Source organism: Pararge aegeria, chromosome 15 (assembly GCF_905163445.1).
Source record: "Pararge aegeria chromosome 15, ilParAegt1.1, whole genome shotgun sequence".
Classification (NCBI taxonomy): domain Eukaryota; kingdom Metazoa; phylum Arthropoda; class Insecta; order Lepidoptera; family Nymphalidae; genus Pararge; species Pararge aegeria.
Window position 1 is genome coordinate 9,854,442 of NC_053194.1, and position 19,779 is coordinate 9,874,220.

At 32.7% G+C, this 19,779-nt stretch overlaps 1 protein-coding gene across 1 annotated transcript in view; it reads left to right on the top strand.

Moving 5' to 3' along the window:
* Positions 1-1,984: 1,984 nt before the first annotated feature.
* LOC120629898 (alkaline phosphatase-like) overlaps positions 1,985-19,779 on the top strand; it is a 121,568-nt gene continuing 103,773 nt past the window's right edge. Inside the window, exon 1 of the mRNA XM_039898975.1 lies at positions 1,985-2,022. The gene's annotated coding sequence lies outside the window, so the exon portion shown is untranslated. The remainder of the gene's footprint in view (positions 2,023-19,779) is intronic.

Here is a 19,779-nt window from a genome sequence, read left to right on the forward strand (position 1 = left end):
GTCGGTGCAACCGTGCAGTGGTCCATCATGTTGCCCTAGTGCGGATTAGAGGACTTCTAGCCTTTGAGAACAGAACGGAGAACTCTCAGGCATACAGGTTTTCTCACAATGTTTCCCTCCACCGTTCACGCAAGTAATATTTTAATTATTTGAAACGGACATAACTTCGAAAATTAAGAAGCTGGGAGTCAGACACAGCCCCCCCGAAAGTGAAGCCGACGTCCTAACCACAGCCACAGGGCTATCACCGCTTCCTAACTATTAATTAGAAGCGAAATGTTACATCCAAAGTTTCATCCCCTATTTATTACTGGGTATCTTTAAGGATGTTTTTAAGATCTATTAATCTAAACATAATAGATTTTCATTTTTAACTTAAAAGAAAAATTAAATTAATTTCATTTATGGAACTCTTACAAAGTCTTCCAACCACCATTTCATCCATAAGTTGTGGATTTTAGTAAAACTCATACTTAATGAATCAATATTCTAAAAAATTTTAATTATAATTTTACATTGAACTTTTAGAAATAACATTTTCAATAGGGGTTTTTTGGCATAATTAGTTAGGGTATTTAAAGTTGCACTGCTTGCATTTTTGCTTTACTATGTCTCTTTACGGTGGTATCGAAAAAGTTTTAGATTTAATTTAGTATTATTTTAATACGTACGTTATTTTTGTTTATAAATATTTTTATTTTTATTAATAGTACTTGATTTTAAGTAACTGGGGATTTACCTGTGTCATAAGTTTTTCTGGTAAATGAATTTATTTTTTTAAGGGTTTATTTTCCTGATAAAAACGAGAATCTGTCACGTAAATAAAGTTGATTGAAATCTAACTTTAGTGTTTTGTATGCACAATTAATTAACAGACACCCATCATGTTAGGTCGCGACCGCACACCATCCAATCAATTCGATATAGCCACACAACTGTGTAACTTTTCTGACCGTTTCCGGTGGTGACCGGTCACATCCATATAATATAACTTGTATATAACGTGTATTTTTGTTGTATGGTGAGTAGGCTACCACAATCTGGAAATTAGTATACTAAAAATTAGTACGCAGAAGACAGGATAACGCCCTAGTGTCTAGTCAGCTGTCAGTATATTTTGACAATGCGTTGTTGGGTATTGGTCAGACGTTTCAATTTCGACATCACGTCGTTGATATTTTCACAACAAGTAATTTTTAAATATGTTATTCCTAATAAAACATCGAGGCCAGAAAACTATTTGTTAAAATACTACAAGCCGAATTTTGAACGCAACTGTGAGTTTTGTGCTAATTTTACAGTGGTTGTTCGCAAAGTAGTCACTTATAAGGGTACTAATATTTAAAAATGTATATTATAAGCACTGTTATGTACTCTAAAACAACTTAATGTTAACAAGCTCACAATTCTTTTATGGTCGTTGCTTTTATCTTACAATCTTCAAGAACCATTTCTCACATTATTTATGTAATGGGTAGATTTAAAGTTTATTTTTGAAAGTGAAGAAAAATTATGTGATTTAGATAAGATTGTGAAAGGGTTGTTAAATATTTAATAATTTTTAATAGTATTTTTTTTTAACGTTATATCATGTATTAAAAACTTTCTAATGCAACTTTACGAGCTTCTAAGAAATTATGTGACGTAAATCGTAGGGCGCATGCGTAATAAAGTCTACCACACTTTTGAACCAGTTTGTACGGAGATTCGCCGGAAAGCGCTCCTGGCTAACTCTAGAGATGTAATCCCGGTTTTGGTATGCCGATGTAACCGCGAAATTCAAATATCAAAATAAAGTGAACGGAGAACTGAAGTTTATATTAATAAACATTTTTAGTGATTTGTAGTGACATTTAAAGTTAGCATGGTAGGATTTTATATGAAGTGGAAATTAGTGTTTAAAACCTGTAATAGTTCATAATTTTCAACGTACTGATAATAAGGTAATTTTGAAAACTTAATGTGCTTGAAGAAGATGTTTATGTAATTGAAGAACAATCAGATAACTTTTGTAGTGACTGGGTGAGTGCAAATAAAAAAAAATATACTTAGTTACTTCAAAATCTACTTGTATTCACTGTGTTACTTATGTTTTAGTTTCAGGCAATATTTTAGTTGAAAATAACTGCTGTTCAAAAATTAGAATTATCCTGCACGCTTATCTAAAATGAAATAAATAATTAGTAGTACTATTATTAATACTATTTTATAGTACTATTGATACTAATGAATAGATCAGCAGGAATTTATTATTAATGTATGAAAATTATACGGAATATAAAACTTAATAAATAATAAATTTTGCATTAACCAATCGTTCCGGAGAGAATCTTTGGTATATATATGTTGGGGTTTAACAACAGTTTACATTGTTAAACAGCAGTTAATTATAATAGGCTTTCTTAGGTACATATGAGTTACTATAGAATTTTTGTTTTAAATTATCTCCATACGCTTTGGCTACAAACCATCTCGTTACCTAGACGTACAAACTAGCGGCTAAGTATAATCATTATTTGAAATTCAAGAGATCGCTGCTCAGCGATAAAGCAGTCTTTTGTATTTTACTTCTTGTATATACTTCTTTTTTTCTTGTATAGATAATAATATATCCTTAACTTGTTGTGGTGTACAAATGAGTGATACAAGAGTAGCAATAATATACCTTTTAAGAGTCAGTTGCCAAGTTTTAGGCAAATTTGTACATTTAAGGTTTGTAAGGTTGCTTATTGAGCGTTAATATTTACCTACATTTAATCATTCATTTTTATAGCCAAGTTCACGTATTAAGTCATTCAATTATGACATAAAACTTTTTGTACAAATTTTTTAATGTCATCATGAAAATAGGCTGACTCAACTTCTTTGTCTTCTGTGAACCCCACGAAAACTTCTTCTTCTTTACGTGAGAGGCACCTAAAGAAAAGTTTTTGATGACGAATACAATAACAAGTTTGACAAATAAAACCATTGATTTTAAACTTTTGAATAAATACTTATTAATTAATTTCAAATTTTCTACACGTCTGCAGATCTGCAGGTCTGAATTTATACAATTATTTAGTAACGTGAGAATTTACAGTCATTTTAAATAAAAATACATGAGGCTGGGCGGAGGCAATCCGGTTTCGGGCTAAGACTTTAGTTGTCCTGAGCATATATTAGAGCTTGCGTAAAAAACTTAACTGAGTCAGACAAAGGTCACAGAACCGGAACGAAGATCTAGTAGTAAGTAGTAAAGCTTTTTGTAATCAAGCTCGAGAACAGAATTCAAAATTCATTCATAATTCATTTATTTCAAGTAGGCCTAGTTAATACATTTGAAACGTCGAGTCAATCTGTTTGTAGTGAATCTACCTACCATTGGTTTGGAAGGCAGATTCCACCGAGAAGAGCCGGCAATCTGTGCCAGATCAAGAGTGACCCCATGCTTATTTCTGAAAATGTTTAATAAAATTTACATACAACTGATTGATTTATTAAATCATTCGGTTTTTTGAGCAGTACTTAATGCTAGGCAATCGAAATAGAAAAAAAAAACTATCACCAGTCGTGTACATCTATATACCTAAACAGTTTTGGGGAGAAAACTGTCGCCGATTGTAAAATGGAAATGTTCCGATTAGCAGTAAATACGAGTTCTGCATATGAAATTGCAATTCCAATTGTGAACTAGTATTTACATTTTTGTATTGTGTACATTAAATATGCCATGTCACATAGAGGCTCACTCTGTAAGTTCAAGCAATAATTTTACTACCAATAATATTTTAGACATAATCAGATCAGACAATTTTAAGTTATTTATCTTACCAGTAAGGCAATCTTTGCAAATATAGCAAGAAATCTCTATCGGATGGGATTTATTACAAGTTAGTTAATACTATAGTCGTAAAAATGTAATAGGCCCGTTTTGACATTTGTGCAAGACCATAGAATGTAACTTGGAACGAAACTGAAAGAAACAATAAAATAAAAATCAATTACATACAGTGTTTTAAAAAATACGTAAATTTTTTTGGGACGTTAAATAATATGAAAGAATATATCGCGAGTATTCTTTTTGCGCTTACTTCATAGTAGCATGCATTTTATAATTGTTGCGAATCGTTCCGAAAACAGTTACGTTCTCAGTCTTTTTTTTTTTTATACTAGAGCTGTAACCATTTTTTTACTGAATATCGAAATTAAATATTGTGTAGTTATCTTTACTGCAAAGAATGAGCTTGGATCTCAAAATGGGTTCTAAATAATGAGTCTGAGTTGATGTATCTGACCAAGCGGCACATGACTGAAGCGTCCCCGCGCGCACTGCGCAGTTTTTCGTTCCTCATCTTGTAAAGTTGACTGTGCGCTCGTTAAAGTTTGATATATATTGTTTACTATTACGTTAACTATGGCTCTTCTATTTTGGACATTAATTTAAACATAGTGATTTGACTCGATTTTTGTGTTTGTTGTTATATAGTAGGTACTAACTCTGTTTCAACATGTTGAAAGTGGATGTATAATCAACAGCCAGTCACGCGTATTGGTTGTGAAGTTAAAGGAATACTTTGAACGAACGAACACTTTACAATACATAATAATATCAATCAAGTACTGATACAAACTTGAATTGATTTATCGTGAGTATCGAGCACAGAGTCTTATGGTTCCATAACTAGTTACGTCGCGATGACAAATGTCAAAACGGGCCTATTACATTTTTACGACTATAGTGGTGGTAGTTACAATTACAAGTAATAAATAAAACATATCAAGCTGCTAATTAGTCTAGGCATAATTAATTCCTAAGAAGCACGAAAAATAAATTAATGATTCGTGTTTGTATGATCATGTAGATTAAAATGTAGGCCTTAGAAAAGTAAAAACCAAACTTTTGATACATTTAAGTAGTTAATCATTCAATAAATTGGGCGAAATGCTTTTTTGATTTTATTTGTTTTATTTTAACAAGTACAGAATATGTAGAAAATGCGCAGGCGGTAGTTATAAATAGATGGCGTAAGTTTACTTAAGAAATCCTTATTGATGGACTAAGCCATTTAGTAAAGAATTTATTTATTTAGAATATAATTTGTAAAAGAAAATACGATTTCATCACTTTTGGTGACAAATAAAATACATTCAAAAATCGGATACCGTTGTCACAAAGTAACAAGCTGGACCTCTAGCAATTCTCCCACGGATTGCCTAAGGATATTTAAACAATGTTATGTAGATATTAAATTATATGTGAATTGGATAAAGGATATTATTTAATTATCCGTTCCAGAATGTATGCTTGGTGGTGGCGTCATTTTACCAACAGATATAATTGAATGTAAATCCAGTAGAACGACTGTGTAGAAGCGCTACGAAAACTTTACAAACACTAAATATCTCCACACAAAACCGCGGTTGTAGACACTTACCAATATTGTGGTGTCAAGTGATAGCGTCGCTGGACTGGTACTATTTGTTGAAATCACTATTTAATTTGCTAGTGTCTTCTTCTAAAAACATTTCGATTTCTAGTTGCATGCATCGAATTGTTTTGAGTTAAAGTAAAAGGATTTATCGGGAATAAGGTACATTTTAGGATCATTATAAATTAAAATTATTTAAATGTTTGATTGCCAATCATTGTGGATTTTTTGGAAACAAGAAAATTCTATAGTGGTTGCGCCTATGAAGTAATAAATTCCATTATGGTGTCGGTTGTCGTGTCCTGTATTCGTATTTTTCAATATTACTTTTAGAATACAATACTACAGTTTATTAAAATGTTGATTGACACTCGGCAAGTATCATATCAAAGCAAGAGTCTAACTCAGTGAGTATCATGTGACGGTGTAGCAATCAATTCTACATCTTTGACGGTTTCTTTTCCCGTATCGGTGATAAAAAAGTATCTACGTTATCGCATCACTTTGAATAGTACTTGTATTTTCACGATTGGTATATTTCATATGGAAGGAAGCATGAGGATAACAGTGTATGGGTATGCGTAGGAAGTGATCCATTCCGTATTATTGTCAGTTGCTGTACCTATTCCGTATCGCTCATAAAAATGTTTCTACGTTTCCATAGCCTTTGCAGCGTTTTGAACAGGGTTTTTATTATTCAATCGAGTAAGGGTCGTACTCTAATTGAAAAGTTAGAGTTGATTTTAAAAATGCTAGATACTGGTGCTATATATTCAAATAAGTTTCAAATAAACTTTTAGATAGCGTTTTGGGCCTACGTATTAACTGAACATTGAGTCCAGCTTGTAGCGAATGTAAGGCAGCTAATTATTCGTTCATAGCTTGAAACGAAAGTTCAAAGTTGGTCTTAAGGTTTTTATGCTTCATATCACATTAGCGAAAAGTCGAAAAAAAATGCCATATTGTTGAAATACTGACTACGTTGTACCAAGGGATTGTTTTCCTGTTAGACAGAAAAGGAATTTTATAGCAGAACACGCTCGAGTTTGCTGCTTGTCGACTTAGGTCAACATTGCTTGATCAATCCAATCTTTTTGTGTACCTATCTATGCAACCGGGTCACGTTGTCCTCAAACACATTTCTAAAATAGATTGGATACAGTGCATTTGATTCCAACAGATTCCCAGAGGTATCGTGATTGCTATACTTTTCTGCTCGAGAAACCTAGGACAGTTTATAAACGTTCTAACCGTTTCTAAACTACACAATTGAAATTCAACTCAAAGTTTATTTAACCTAATAAGTTGGTTTAGTCTCCTATATCGGAATAACTATTATTTTAATCAATACTTCTTTCTCAAATGTTATTTATAACTAAAACTCTCGTGATGCTGCTCTAATGTGAATTCGTGAGTCGCTGAAAAATATTAAATATTTTTCAGCATTTTAGCGATATTAATGTAATAGGCTAAGGCCCGAGGCTAAGTGCACCTTTCTGGTCATTGCGATGCTCTTAAATTTAAAGCATAATGCATAAAAACTTAAGGCCCACCCCACTAACCATCGATATTGTGATTAAAAAACCACTTTAAATTAAATACTTATCCTGCGATTAAATGGGGATCACAAGCCAACCCTGTGAAACCGAAAGGCGGAGTTATTCAACCAACAGAAACATTTCAGAAACGCTTCAGCTCCAAAAACAAGTTAAAATGTTATTAGGGAGTAGGTGATCTAAGATAATAATTGTATGTTTGAATGTTTTGTTTTTATTATTGTTGAATTGTTGGTTATTGTTATTATTATTGTTTTTTTTAATTATCTATTTTATATAGCTTATTTTTATGTTTAAATTTAATTTAATTTTTTGTAATTATTACTTATTGTTAAATTCTTTTAATAGCCTCGGGGAGAGGAATTGGGCAACTGTTATGACTTAACGGGGTGCGTTGCTAAATAAATAAATAACTAAATAAATTTCCAAGGATGGCTGATGTCAGGACTAGTAGTCGGTCTCTATAAGTATGCTAAAACTCAAACAACTGCACTGTCTTGAAATTTGAAGATGACAAGCTCGGATCACACTTTATGTGAGAAAATAACGAAGGGATGACCTGATTATTAGCTAATTTGCTAGCCACTAGATCAAAGGAATTTTGTTTACATTTCACGTTTTCAGTGCTAAATAAGTAAATACATATCATTCTTTTGTAATACGATAGAAACTTCGTTTGAAAACAATGATTTATTTTCGTCGCTAATCCTGTTGATAAATAATATTAGGTTACGATGTGCCCGATACCTAAATTTACGGAATGGTCGAAGCGAGGACTTACAATTTACTGGGAGAAATTGGCATTTACTCTATCAGAACGTCTGTTTGTCCATCCGTATGATTGCCCGTCTGTCAGCACCTATAACTTTGAAATGAAGGAACTCGGAATATACATTCACAAATCATATTATGAATATTTGTTAAAAGTAATAAAGAAATATTGAAAAGGGCTAGCAAACTATGAAATAGGGGGACATACGCTTATGAAATTTCTAAACAGGGCCACAGATTAACCCATTACCGGCCCACTAGAGGGACGGGATTCCTCTCAGAGAAGAGCTTAGGCCGTTGTCAAGCTGGCCAAGTGTGAATTGGTCTGCCTCATACGCTTTTGAAAACGTAACGGAGAACTCAGGTATGCAGGTTTCCTCTCTTTTTATTACTTCACTTACCGTTAAAGCAAGTGATATTTTAATTGCTGAAATTTAAAAAAAAACGCATATTTCTCCGAAAAGTTAGAGGTGCTGGGGTATTGTGACGCCGAAAACCTAACGACTGAGTAATCACCACTCTCACTTCAGCTCTCACAGAGCATTGATTATTAAGTCAGAAGTTATAAAGCAAACACTCTATGACCTCACTTGGCACTGACAATAAAAACCGAAACCTAATATTGTGCGGAGCTGGCCCTTCAAAGCCTGACGACGCGACGTAAGTGAATCTCAGCGGGGTCGTACTCTACTTTGTATTGTTAAATTTCCCCGAGGGCTATTATTTATTTAATAAGCACATGCAACATACGTATTCTACATTTACAAAAGCAACATACGCAATAGAGCACAGTAAAATCTCTATAATCGTAACCTCAATAATCACAACTGTTGGCCACGAGTACTTTCAACTTGCGTCTAATCTTGGGATTAATTTTAAAAAAATAGCGTAGAACGTAGCGATCTAAGTAGCACAGCTCCCCAGTCTCATATCAAACTTATTCTCTTATTCTCTATCAAACTTTCAACCGGCTAAGTTTAATGTAGTCGCAAAATTACACGAAGGCTTTCAAATGATTACCGTTGCACGTGTGCTGCGGTTTTAATATCCGGATATTGCCAGTGTCGAGTTCTAAAGCGGGAAGGTTCTGATTCCTAGATGACGACAAAATTAGTTCTCTACGTCTCGACTTCTTGGCAGTTCCTTTGTTATATATTATGCATAAAATCTATTTTTATATTATGAACTGTTTGTTACAAGCTGCTTGCACTTAATTAGTAAAACGACTAAAGATAAGTCCAAATTGAACTTGAGTTGTATTATATGTAACTTTGGTTAAGAAATAGCTATGTGTATATGGTTTACATTTGATTTGTAACATATTTACATATAAAACAAAGTTCGTGACCACACGTGGTCTTTACAATGTTGCAACTATTAATAACAAAATATTATGTATCAATAAAATAACTTTTGTTTCACAAAGTAAAAAATGTGTCTTTGAATACGAATATATTATATTATATTGTTCTATTGGATTTGCGTTCGTTATTAAATAACATGGTGGTCGTGCACCACCATGTTATTAACCTAACTAAAAATAAATAAAAATAAAAACTAACCTAACCTAGATTTAAAACTAGATGGAACCCCGTGGAAGAACTAGTATCCTATGTATAGGAAAGCTACCTGTGAATACTGAAGGATATTTGTTGCAGTTAATCATTAATAATAAGGCTAAGAATGAAAAAAGTGTTACTGATAGAAGACGGCTAAAGTAACCAAAATACATAATATTACTTCTTCGGCAGTTAGACGTATTTTACTTGAAATTAATAAAAGTACTCCAATAAAATTTCCATGTAGCCGTTATTAAAGCATTAATCACGGATGGAAGTCAAAAGGCTACGTATATATTGCTTTTTCGCGTGTTTAGAAAATGACAATTAAGGTAAAATTATATTTAATGTATCGTATGGAACTTCAAACATAACCAAATTGATTTGCATGAATGTAAATGGTTCTTCTGATTTGGAGATTGATAATTGGATTTTATTTTATGGCTGAAAACCAAGCATTTTCAGCTAACGACGAAATAAATTTTCTATAAACCAAGATCGTAAAAAGTTAATAATGATGTATGAATAAACATGAGCAAATAACGAATTACCAATATGTTTACGACTTTTTTTTGGATGCAGAGTTCGGCACGATCCTTAATTTATCCTACAAAGTTAAACTCGAATCCCTTGAAGAGAAGTATTTGATTTAATTTATCTCTGTTGAAGGTTCGTTTCAAGGGTGCGATGATAAAACCATTGCTTGTCCGTGGCTACATCCCTTTTCGGCTTTGTATGTGTTTAACGGTTTTTCTATTACGGTCTTATCGGGTAGCATAACGTGACGTAATATGGTTTTCTTTTTACGAAGGCAAATATACCTTCATTTGAGTATGCCTTCTTTATCCTTGCATTACTATACTCCTTCTACTAACAAAAATAATATAGCAATGGACACACATAATAGTAAATAAATAATAATAATAAATATACTACGACAATACACAAATCGCCATCTAGCCCCAAAGTAAGCATAGCTTGTGTTATGGGTACTAAAATGACTGATGAATAATTATAATATGAATAATATACATAAATAATTATTATATATAGATAAACATCCAGACTGAAAACATTCATGTTCATCACACAAATATTGTCCAGTTGTGGGAATCGAACCCACGGCCTTGGCTCAGAAAGCAGGGTCGCTGCCCACTGCGCCAATCGGCCGTCAAATACAAACATAGTATACGATGAACACACATCTAAATAAATATCATGAATTCCAAAGTGTGTCTGTTTGTTTATATGCTTGTTACCTATGTTTGGCTCGGAGATATAGGAAAATGTAGCAAAATGTAAATATTGCGTGAAGAAACCTTGCGTTTTGGATAAGATATTTATAAGGATTTTTAATCTAGGATATTTTTTAATCCGAGAAAACTAATTATAGTTAAAACAGCTAGTTCATAATATATTTAAGTTCTAGCTCTAGATCGTGACTAGGAATTCATTCAAATTCATTCAAAGCAGTTTCGGAGGGAAAAAAATCAGTATAATACAAAAAAAAAACCGGCCAAGTGCTAGTCAGACTCGTGCAAGCAAACTTCCGTACCACCGATACGGAACTTTGCTTTGCCACCTATAAAAACCGAAAAAAAACATGTCTGGAAGGATTTTAATGTGAATATAAAACTAAACCTACAATAAGATCTTGATAAATTGTGTGCAAATTGTCACCTGAATCGTTTACAGCTAAATGTAAGAAAATGTAACGTTATTTCATTTTCACGTAAAAATAAGAATTTAATCACAAGGAATTATTATCTTAATAATATATAGTAGAAAGAGTACATTTTATAAGAGATTTAGGGGTTACACTTGACTCTAAATTAACATTTAAGACCCATATTGAGGATACTGTTTCAAGGGCTTACCGTCTATTAGGTTTTGTCATGAGAGTTGGAAGAGAATTTGAAAACTATAATAGGTATTCTTATACTTCTTTTCAATTCTTTGGTTAGACCATTATTGGAATATTGCTCTTTTGTTTGGAATCCGAGATACAATATTTATATTAATATGTTAGATAACTGGCAAAACAAATTGTCTAAGCACTTGAGGTATCGTTTTTCGGGATCCAGGCAGAATCCATTTACTTCAGACTGTCTGAAACCCCTCCAGGCTCGTCGACAGGTTCGTAATATTGTTTTTTTGTTTAAAATTTTAAGGAATGAAATTGACACTCCAAAACTACTTAGTAGAATTGGTTTTGTTTGTCCATAAAATATTATATCTAGGCGAAAATCCCCTCCATTTTATTTGCCCTTAGTCGGATCAAAATACGCTCTTAATAGTTATATTTATAGAGCTACTCAAAGCTATAATAATAAATTCTCGGATTTAGATTTATCTTATTTATCTTTATTTTATTTTATTTATCTTTATTTATCTTACTCTTGCTCAGTTAAAAAAACATCTTTATTCTAAATTCTAACTTCTAATTGTTCTACGTAAAAGTACTACTTATGTTTTCACATATCCACTTTGATGGATATTGTTAATGAGGGTCTTCCCTTATTTATATTATCTGTTAATAATATGTGTTTTTTTCTCTCGAGCCCATATTCTTAAGTTTCATAATTAAGTTATAAGTTTGCTGTCAATTTTAATGTATTCGTTAGATTTATTAGCGGCTACTTAATTTTCTTTGTTATTTTCTTTGTACTAATTTTAAGTATACTGAATACTGTTTGGGCCTTAATAAATAAAATAAAATAAAATAAACATTCTGTGAATATTTCAAGCGCCTATACATTGCAATCATCAATATCGAGCAAAAACTAACATAATATCAGGTTTCTTGTATGGGAGCCTCATTAAATATGTATTTTATTCTGTTTTTTAGTATTTGTTGTTATAGCGAAACAGAAATTAATCAACTATAAAAATTTCATCTGTCTAACTATCACGGTTCATTAGACAGATTTACAGACAGACAGACAGACAGATGGACTTTATTCCTGCGGAGACTTTAATATATATTTTTTTATAATCTAGCGTGTCTTATTTCAGTACGTAAAACCAGTCATTTCAAAAACCGTTAAGTGAAGGAGTAGGTAAGAGACATCTGAACCTCCAAACTTTCACTTTTATATTATTAGTTAGATGGGATTTAAAAAAAAATCGATAGATTTTTCATAAACTCAAATGATACAGGATACGTTATCAATGATTTGAAAAAGAGTGACAAACTGTTGTATTATAATTTCCTACAATAGGATGAATACATTTTAATATAGTGTAAATTATTTTACTATTCAAGCCCTTTTTTTTGATACCCATATGTTGTGAAAAAATGTGTAATCCGCCATTTTGTTCCGATTTTCATCAAACATAGCTAAGAACACTCTCGACGAAATCACCTTTCAAATAAAAAACCAAATCAAATCGGTTTATCTGTTCGGGAAATACAATGCCACAGACATACACACCTGTCACACGCACCTCTACACACACTCACACACACAGACACGTCAAACCTATAACATCTCGTCGTTTTTGTGTAAAATGTAAAAATAAAAAAATACTTCTAATTGTGACCTGTTTTAGATAGATCCAGATTCTAGTATTATTTGTAAAGGGTCTTCAGAATTCATATATAAACTATAAAGCACAAACTATCTGAGATTTTGCTCTCCGACTTAACCGCTCGCTTTCATTTATATAGAGTATCATTGAACTGCGTAAGCACATAAGCCTCTACTGTTAGCAATAATAAGAAAGACGACGTACAAGTATTTCAGAGAAAAATATCAAAATAATTTATAATACTCAATATAGAATTTGACATACTCATCCTCTGTACGAAGTAGTAGTTAATGATATTTAACTCAAAGTTTTGTATGCATCAATACATTTAATTTTTTATTCAACTGGCCATTTTTCTTTAAATCCTTCTCCATTATCAAAGGTCCGTGGCTAAGCGGAATAGTTCTCTAACCGTCTTGATTCCGAGCTACTTCCTTATATTTCGTAGCTAGGATTTTTTTCGCGTTCTCCCAAGATTGCGCGAACAAGAGGGGTTCTCTTTGATCTCTCTTTTAGATCATGGTAGTTTGTAGCTATGGCCGTATGCCGCTATGACGTAATATATGGCCTAGGTACTAAACGCGATCACCATGATGGTTCTTTTCTGCTTCTTAAAAAGGACTTCAGTATTAGGTAGCTTCAAGTCTCTGTAGCAGGTCTTTAAAATTTTATGCCGTGCACCCATATTATGCAGTAGTATGATATAGTAAGGCTAATTGGCCAAATTTAGTATTTCAAAAGCCAGATACGGTGCGATTCAGACAACTATCTTTGTACGTACTTTATTTATTTATTCAGTAGGTACCAAAGAAGTGGCATCATAAACCAGAAAAGTTATTTATAACGAAGCATTTATCACTAAAATTAGAGATCTACATCAGTTGGATTTATCGATAAAACGTAGAGATTCTATAAAATTATATTAAAGTAGTCATTATTTACAATAAACTAGCTGTAGAGACATTTTTACACTTCCACTCCACTTCACTCCACTCCACTTCCACCACCCCTTGGGACTTGTGCGTTAAGTGAAATTAAAAAAAAAAATCAAAATTCAAAATTCATTTATTTCAAGTAGGCCTAATACAAGCACTTTTGAAACGTCAAGTCTGTCCGTGTGTAGTGACTCTACCACCGGTTCGGAAGGCAGAATCTACCGAGAAGAAGCCGGCAAGAACAATACTATATGTACGATACGCATTCCGTCCACTATAATAATAGATGCAAAATAGTTAAAGGCAATTTTTTTAATATGTATCAAATAATTAATAGAATTCGTAAAAGTGACTTTACAAAAAAAAAACATATTTTACGAAGCAGTTCAAAATTCAAATAGTGGTAACTTACCGCGATTCACGAGGTCATAATCGCTACTGCAGGAAGGAAAGATATCGAAATCGTTGAAAGCAGTATTAATCGCCTATTTTATTCCTATTCTATCCAGGGGTTTATAACTATTACGTGTGGCCAACCGTTATACCATAAAATTAAGTTTTAGAACTTAGTTATATAGACTTCTGCGCAGAATTTTTGCTACCCAACTGGAGATAGAAAATTATTAAATACTTTTGTATTAAATGAGTTAAGATCAATACGCGTTATGAAAATTAAGCTTAATTTGCTATAAATCGCGAACAGCAAAATAATCTGTATGGTGTAATTTATAATTTCTTCAATCCGTATACTCCACACCAAACAGATCTTCGGCAATGTACCCTCTATGTTGAGGGAACATTGCCGATGATTATAATTTACACCATACAGATTCTCCTATTGTTCGCGGAACATAGCAAATTAAGCTTAATTTTCATAATATATTATGGATTTCCGCAAAGTAACGCCTGCTTGTATCCAATATCAATACGCGTGTTATGATCCGGATTCGTTAACAACTAACGAAGTATTGAGCTGAATAAGCGGCATTTATTTTGGCAGCACGCAGAGACACATCAGTTTGAATTAATTGTAAGTCGTAGTTTCTTTTTATTGTAATAAAACAGCGAATGAACCGGACAACACTTCGCAGGGCATGCAAGCAACACGCCCTGCCAAGTGTCGCTCTGTTTCCATTAACCTGAAGCGTAGGGTCACCGGCAATCATGCCCTTCAAACTCGAACATAGTATTGCAACAATCCTGCTTTGCGGCAGAAATAATCCGTACTTTCCAGGCGAGCTCTGTTTTAAAGATCTCTGCTACTAACAACTATGTAACGACATACTTACGAAATGAAAATGAAAATACACTTTATTGAACACCTAACAGAAATAAAATTATATACAAAAACAACACAATAAAACACAGGTACAATGGGCGGCCTTATAGCTAAAAAGCGATCTCTGCCAGGCAAACCGACAAAGGAAAGGGAAAAAAACAAAAACACAGACTTAAGGGTTAGGTTGTACACAAGAGCAGAGCAGTTACCAAATTAAAAATAAATATATATATCAATTATTATATGATACAAAGTACAAGCCTACAACACAAAGAAAAGTGACTCAGACGCAAAAAAATAAAATAACTAATTAGATACTTACCTATCCACTTCACATATGGATCGGTCATATTAAAAACCAGTTCCTTTTTTGAAAGTCGGTCAACAGTATTCATATTCTTATCGCGTATCTCAGACATTGGCGGAGGAAAGTTTACAGATTTATTTTATTTTTCGCCATGTTCGAATAAAACGAACACGATGCCCACTCCGGATAGAGAAACATTTTCTTTGTCAAAAGTAGATAATATTCGATAATGTTGTTTATTTGGCGAAGGCGTAGAAAACAATGGAAAACATGTTAATTAGCCTTTATATCTTACTGTGTATGTGTAACCCTAAAAATAGTAAATGACCACCGAAATTATAACCACATTTTAATTAAACTTTAAATGGATATTTGTGGTCTAACCCGCCTTTGACGAGTACAATACTTACTTTGTCAAATTGATAATTTGGTGATACTTTTCTAATTTTGTTTATCATTATCTGATTTTGCATATTCGGATATATTTTTGTGTAGCTTAGGTTATCATGGTGTATTTATTGGTGATCGTTATATTTAATCTGTTTTTCTCCGAACTCTGAATACGCTCACTAGGTTTTTTATTAAAAAAAGTTCATTGTATAAAGTCCCAGATGTAGTATGTAGGTCACATAGCCTACTTTGGAACGGCAAATATAGTTTAAATGCACTCAAAGAAAAATGAAACCGTTAATAAAATGTGATATATGTGATATGAAAATGAAGGACTTTTTACACTTCAAAAATAACCAAATTATATAAAAAATAAATTTAACAAAAAAAGTTAAATGAAATATTATAAGTTATTAGGTATAATTTTGTAATAACTTGAATGAGACGAACACTATTTTCACATTACTCCATTCGATAATGGGTACAATAATTTAACAGTTTGTTGTCTAGCAAAGGGCGGATAATTAAAATAAAATATATAAATTAATATACTACGACACAAATCACAAATCGCCACCTAGCCCCAAACTTCGATCAAACTACGCTTGTAGTTAGATCGAAGTAAGCTTGTGTTATGGATACTAAGATGACTGATGAATATATTTGTGAATAACATAATATAAATAAAGATAAACACCCAACCACTGAAAAACATTCACGTTCTTCGCAGAAACATTTTCCAGTAGTGGGAATCGAACCCGTGGCCTTGGACTCAAAAAGCAGGGTCGCTGCCCACTGCGCCAAACTGCCGTCAAACTTTACATATACCATTGTTAGTTATCACTGTAGGATGCAATGTCAATATGAAATAATGTATCATCATTTCCAGCGAACGACCTGTGTAAATCAAATTTCGGTGATCAGCAAATCAGATTCAGTGGCGAGCATGAATATATTTTCAAATAGCAACAAATTGGCCCATATAAATCTTCCGATTTCATTGTAGTATTTATTTTTCCTTGTTAAGTTCTGGTGTCGTATTCCAACGTTTTTATATTATTATTCTCCTAATAATCCCTACTTATATTTGAAAGTGCGTATATTGGTCTGTGCGTAGAAGCTGTGATAGCACAGTGGGTAAGAACTCGACTTCCCCAGCACGCCTCTAACCTTTCTAAGTTATGTGCATTTTAACTAATTAAAAATATGACTTACTTCGACTGTGAAGGAAAAACATTCATGCCCGAGAGTTCTACATAATATTCTAAAAGGAATGTGGAGTCCACCAATCCGCACTGGGCCAGCGTGGAGGACTACGGCCTTAACCCCTTGCTATTGTGGGAGGCAACCCGTGTCTTGTAGTGGCCCGGTAATGGGTCGATATGATGATGATAATGATATTGGTCTGTTGGTTTGCTCCTCAGATTTACTGAATGATGTCATTTTTTTACGATGATGATTAAACCGTTTTTGATTAACTTTTGTTGTCTGTAGGTAACTTAGGTCTTGGAATATAATCAAATACTAAATATTTGATCGAGATAACATGTTATAATAGTATTTTTTTTATTTCCTACGCATTGAGATACGTACTTATAATTCCTAACATGAAATAAACTAAACATTTAAATTTCGGTTGTATAAAGTTGTTTGTTTCAATTGTTTGCCACACCTGTTATGCTGAGATAACACAGCTTGGACGTATATTTTTCATTGTAGATAAAAATCCTCATTAATCCAACTTTTAGACCTTTGCTCTGTCACGTTTTATTGGACAAAATCTGGACACGGTCGCTTGAAAAAGGTTTAGGTGGAATTAATGCGACAAAAAGAAACAAAACGAAATAAAAAACTGACTCATATCCTTTTTGCAGTTCCATTTTAAAGCGAGAAAACTGCTACCTTTTTTGTGTTTTTTTCTACAAACGTCTCAGGATTCAATCTATCCATATAAATGAAATCCTCCTAAAGTCAATTACCTCTAAGCTGCCTTTCAAAGCTTATTTTATACCCTTTGTCCTGCTCCCTAACTGTTCATCTGTTCAATGAGGTACTTTCTGGAAGCATGTGCACTGTATTACAAAAAATTCTAGAAGGAATAAATCCTAAAACCATACGTAAAATAAATCCCATTTACAAATTAGAAGACAATTTTTTTGCAGCAATAAAATAAAAATATGTCAAGACTCGTAAACTTTGGGGAAATGTTCTAAATTCTTCGAGGGCCTGTCTTACTTATTATTGGGCTTTATCAATAGGTACTTGTAGTATAGATATTTATTTGTAAGCTATATATATAAACATTGCAGTAATTCATCTCCACAATACAGTAAACATCTAATATGTAATGAAATGCTAAAGAAATTTCTGCAAAAACAAAATAATAGCGGAAATATATCAAATTGAATCACTGCATAAATAACTAAGGTCTGAGAGATAAAAATAGTAGATCAAGTAGAATAGGTTTTATTAATTCAAGGCTTTGCTAATAAAAACTATGTATCTTCTTTTCGGATAAAACTCAACGAATTAGATGAATCCTTTTTGTGATTAGCAAAGTTATATTATAAGCCATGAAATTAATTTGTTCATTGGGTCAGTATTTAACGGTAATAGTGTCTAGTACCTTTTGTTCAGTCACCAATGTGGGAACCTAACCCTTATAATATTGTATGCTTTCATGGAAATGCTTACGCATGTTAGAAGGTACTTTCTATGACTGAACGCGGTTACTCCCACGTTTTGTTACGTGGAAAATAATATTATACGAATTTTGGAAAATAATAATTTGTGAAATTGACCTGATAGTTTCTGGAATTCCCCTAAGTTATCCTTCGTTGAAAGTAAGGGGTCGTCCCTTACTGGTCTCTGGTGATCAATAAAGACCACTTTGGGATCATCGATATAAATGGTTATTACTAACTAGACATCAGAACGTTCTGAGATCAGAACCTTATTTCTCTAGTACATTTAAATATAACGTCAATTTCGCAGTTCTTGTAAGAAGAGTCGCCAATATATATTATAGCCATATTGCCAATATATCTTATGTTAACAAATATTTATTATTATTTTTTTTATTTTTTTTTTCTTTTAAATGTCAATACACTCATCGCCAACTAGCCCCAAAGTAAGCGTAGCTTGTGTTATGTGTACTAAGATGACTGATGAATATTTTTATAAATCATATACATAAATACTTATAATATACAGATAAACACCCTGTGCATACCATACCTGTCATTACAAACTTGGATCATGATGTTTAAAATTTTATTTTTTAATTTTATTTTAATTCTTTTTTATTTTTTACCATTATAATCTTATTAATTAGTAGTATTTTTAGATATTTATTTTGTAATGCAGTTATATTTAAAATGTAATGTTGAAATTATTTGTAAATGTCGTGAATACCTGTAATAAGCTGAACATTCACTTAGCTCACAACGTTCATAACTTGGACATGAAAAAATGTATTAACTGTTGGTTTTTCTAAATTAATACATAAATAAATAAATAGCCGCGAAATGGATCACGCGCGTAGTTACAATGTCTGTGTCATAAGAGAATCAGGGCCAAGAAGCGAACACAATTTAAAATTCATTGAACAATATGCGGCTTTTCCTTTCAGTCGTCATAACATGTTATAATCTCGATGCAGTTTTCGAGTAAAAGAGGTCACTTGTCGACCTCTTTACGTCAAATAGTGCATCGCACTAATGGCACGCCGTAATAGTGTCAAGTCTCACTTTGACCGTAACGAACTGTGAACTGTATCCAGTTTTCTTTCTGTATTCACACTATAAAGCAGTAGCTTAACATGCTTAGTTTTCTAGTCATAAAAACAACTAATGGTCACCAGCGACTTCGTATATACAAGTTCCCATACAAACTCTTCCGGTATCTATTATACAGCAACCCGCCGTATCACATCGCCCTCCTGCGTGTCTCAAAAACAGGCTATCAAATCTAAATAAGAGAATAGAATAGAATAGAAAAACTGAATTGCAACACAACACGATAGGAAAAATACAAGGAAA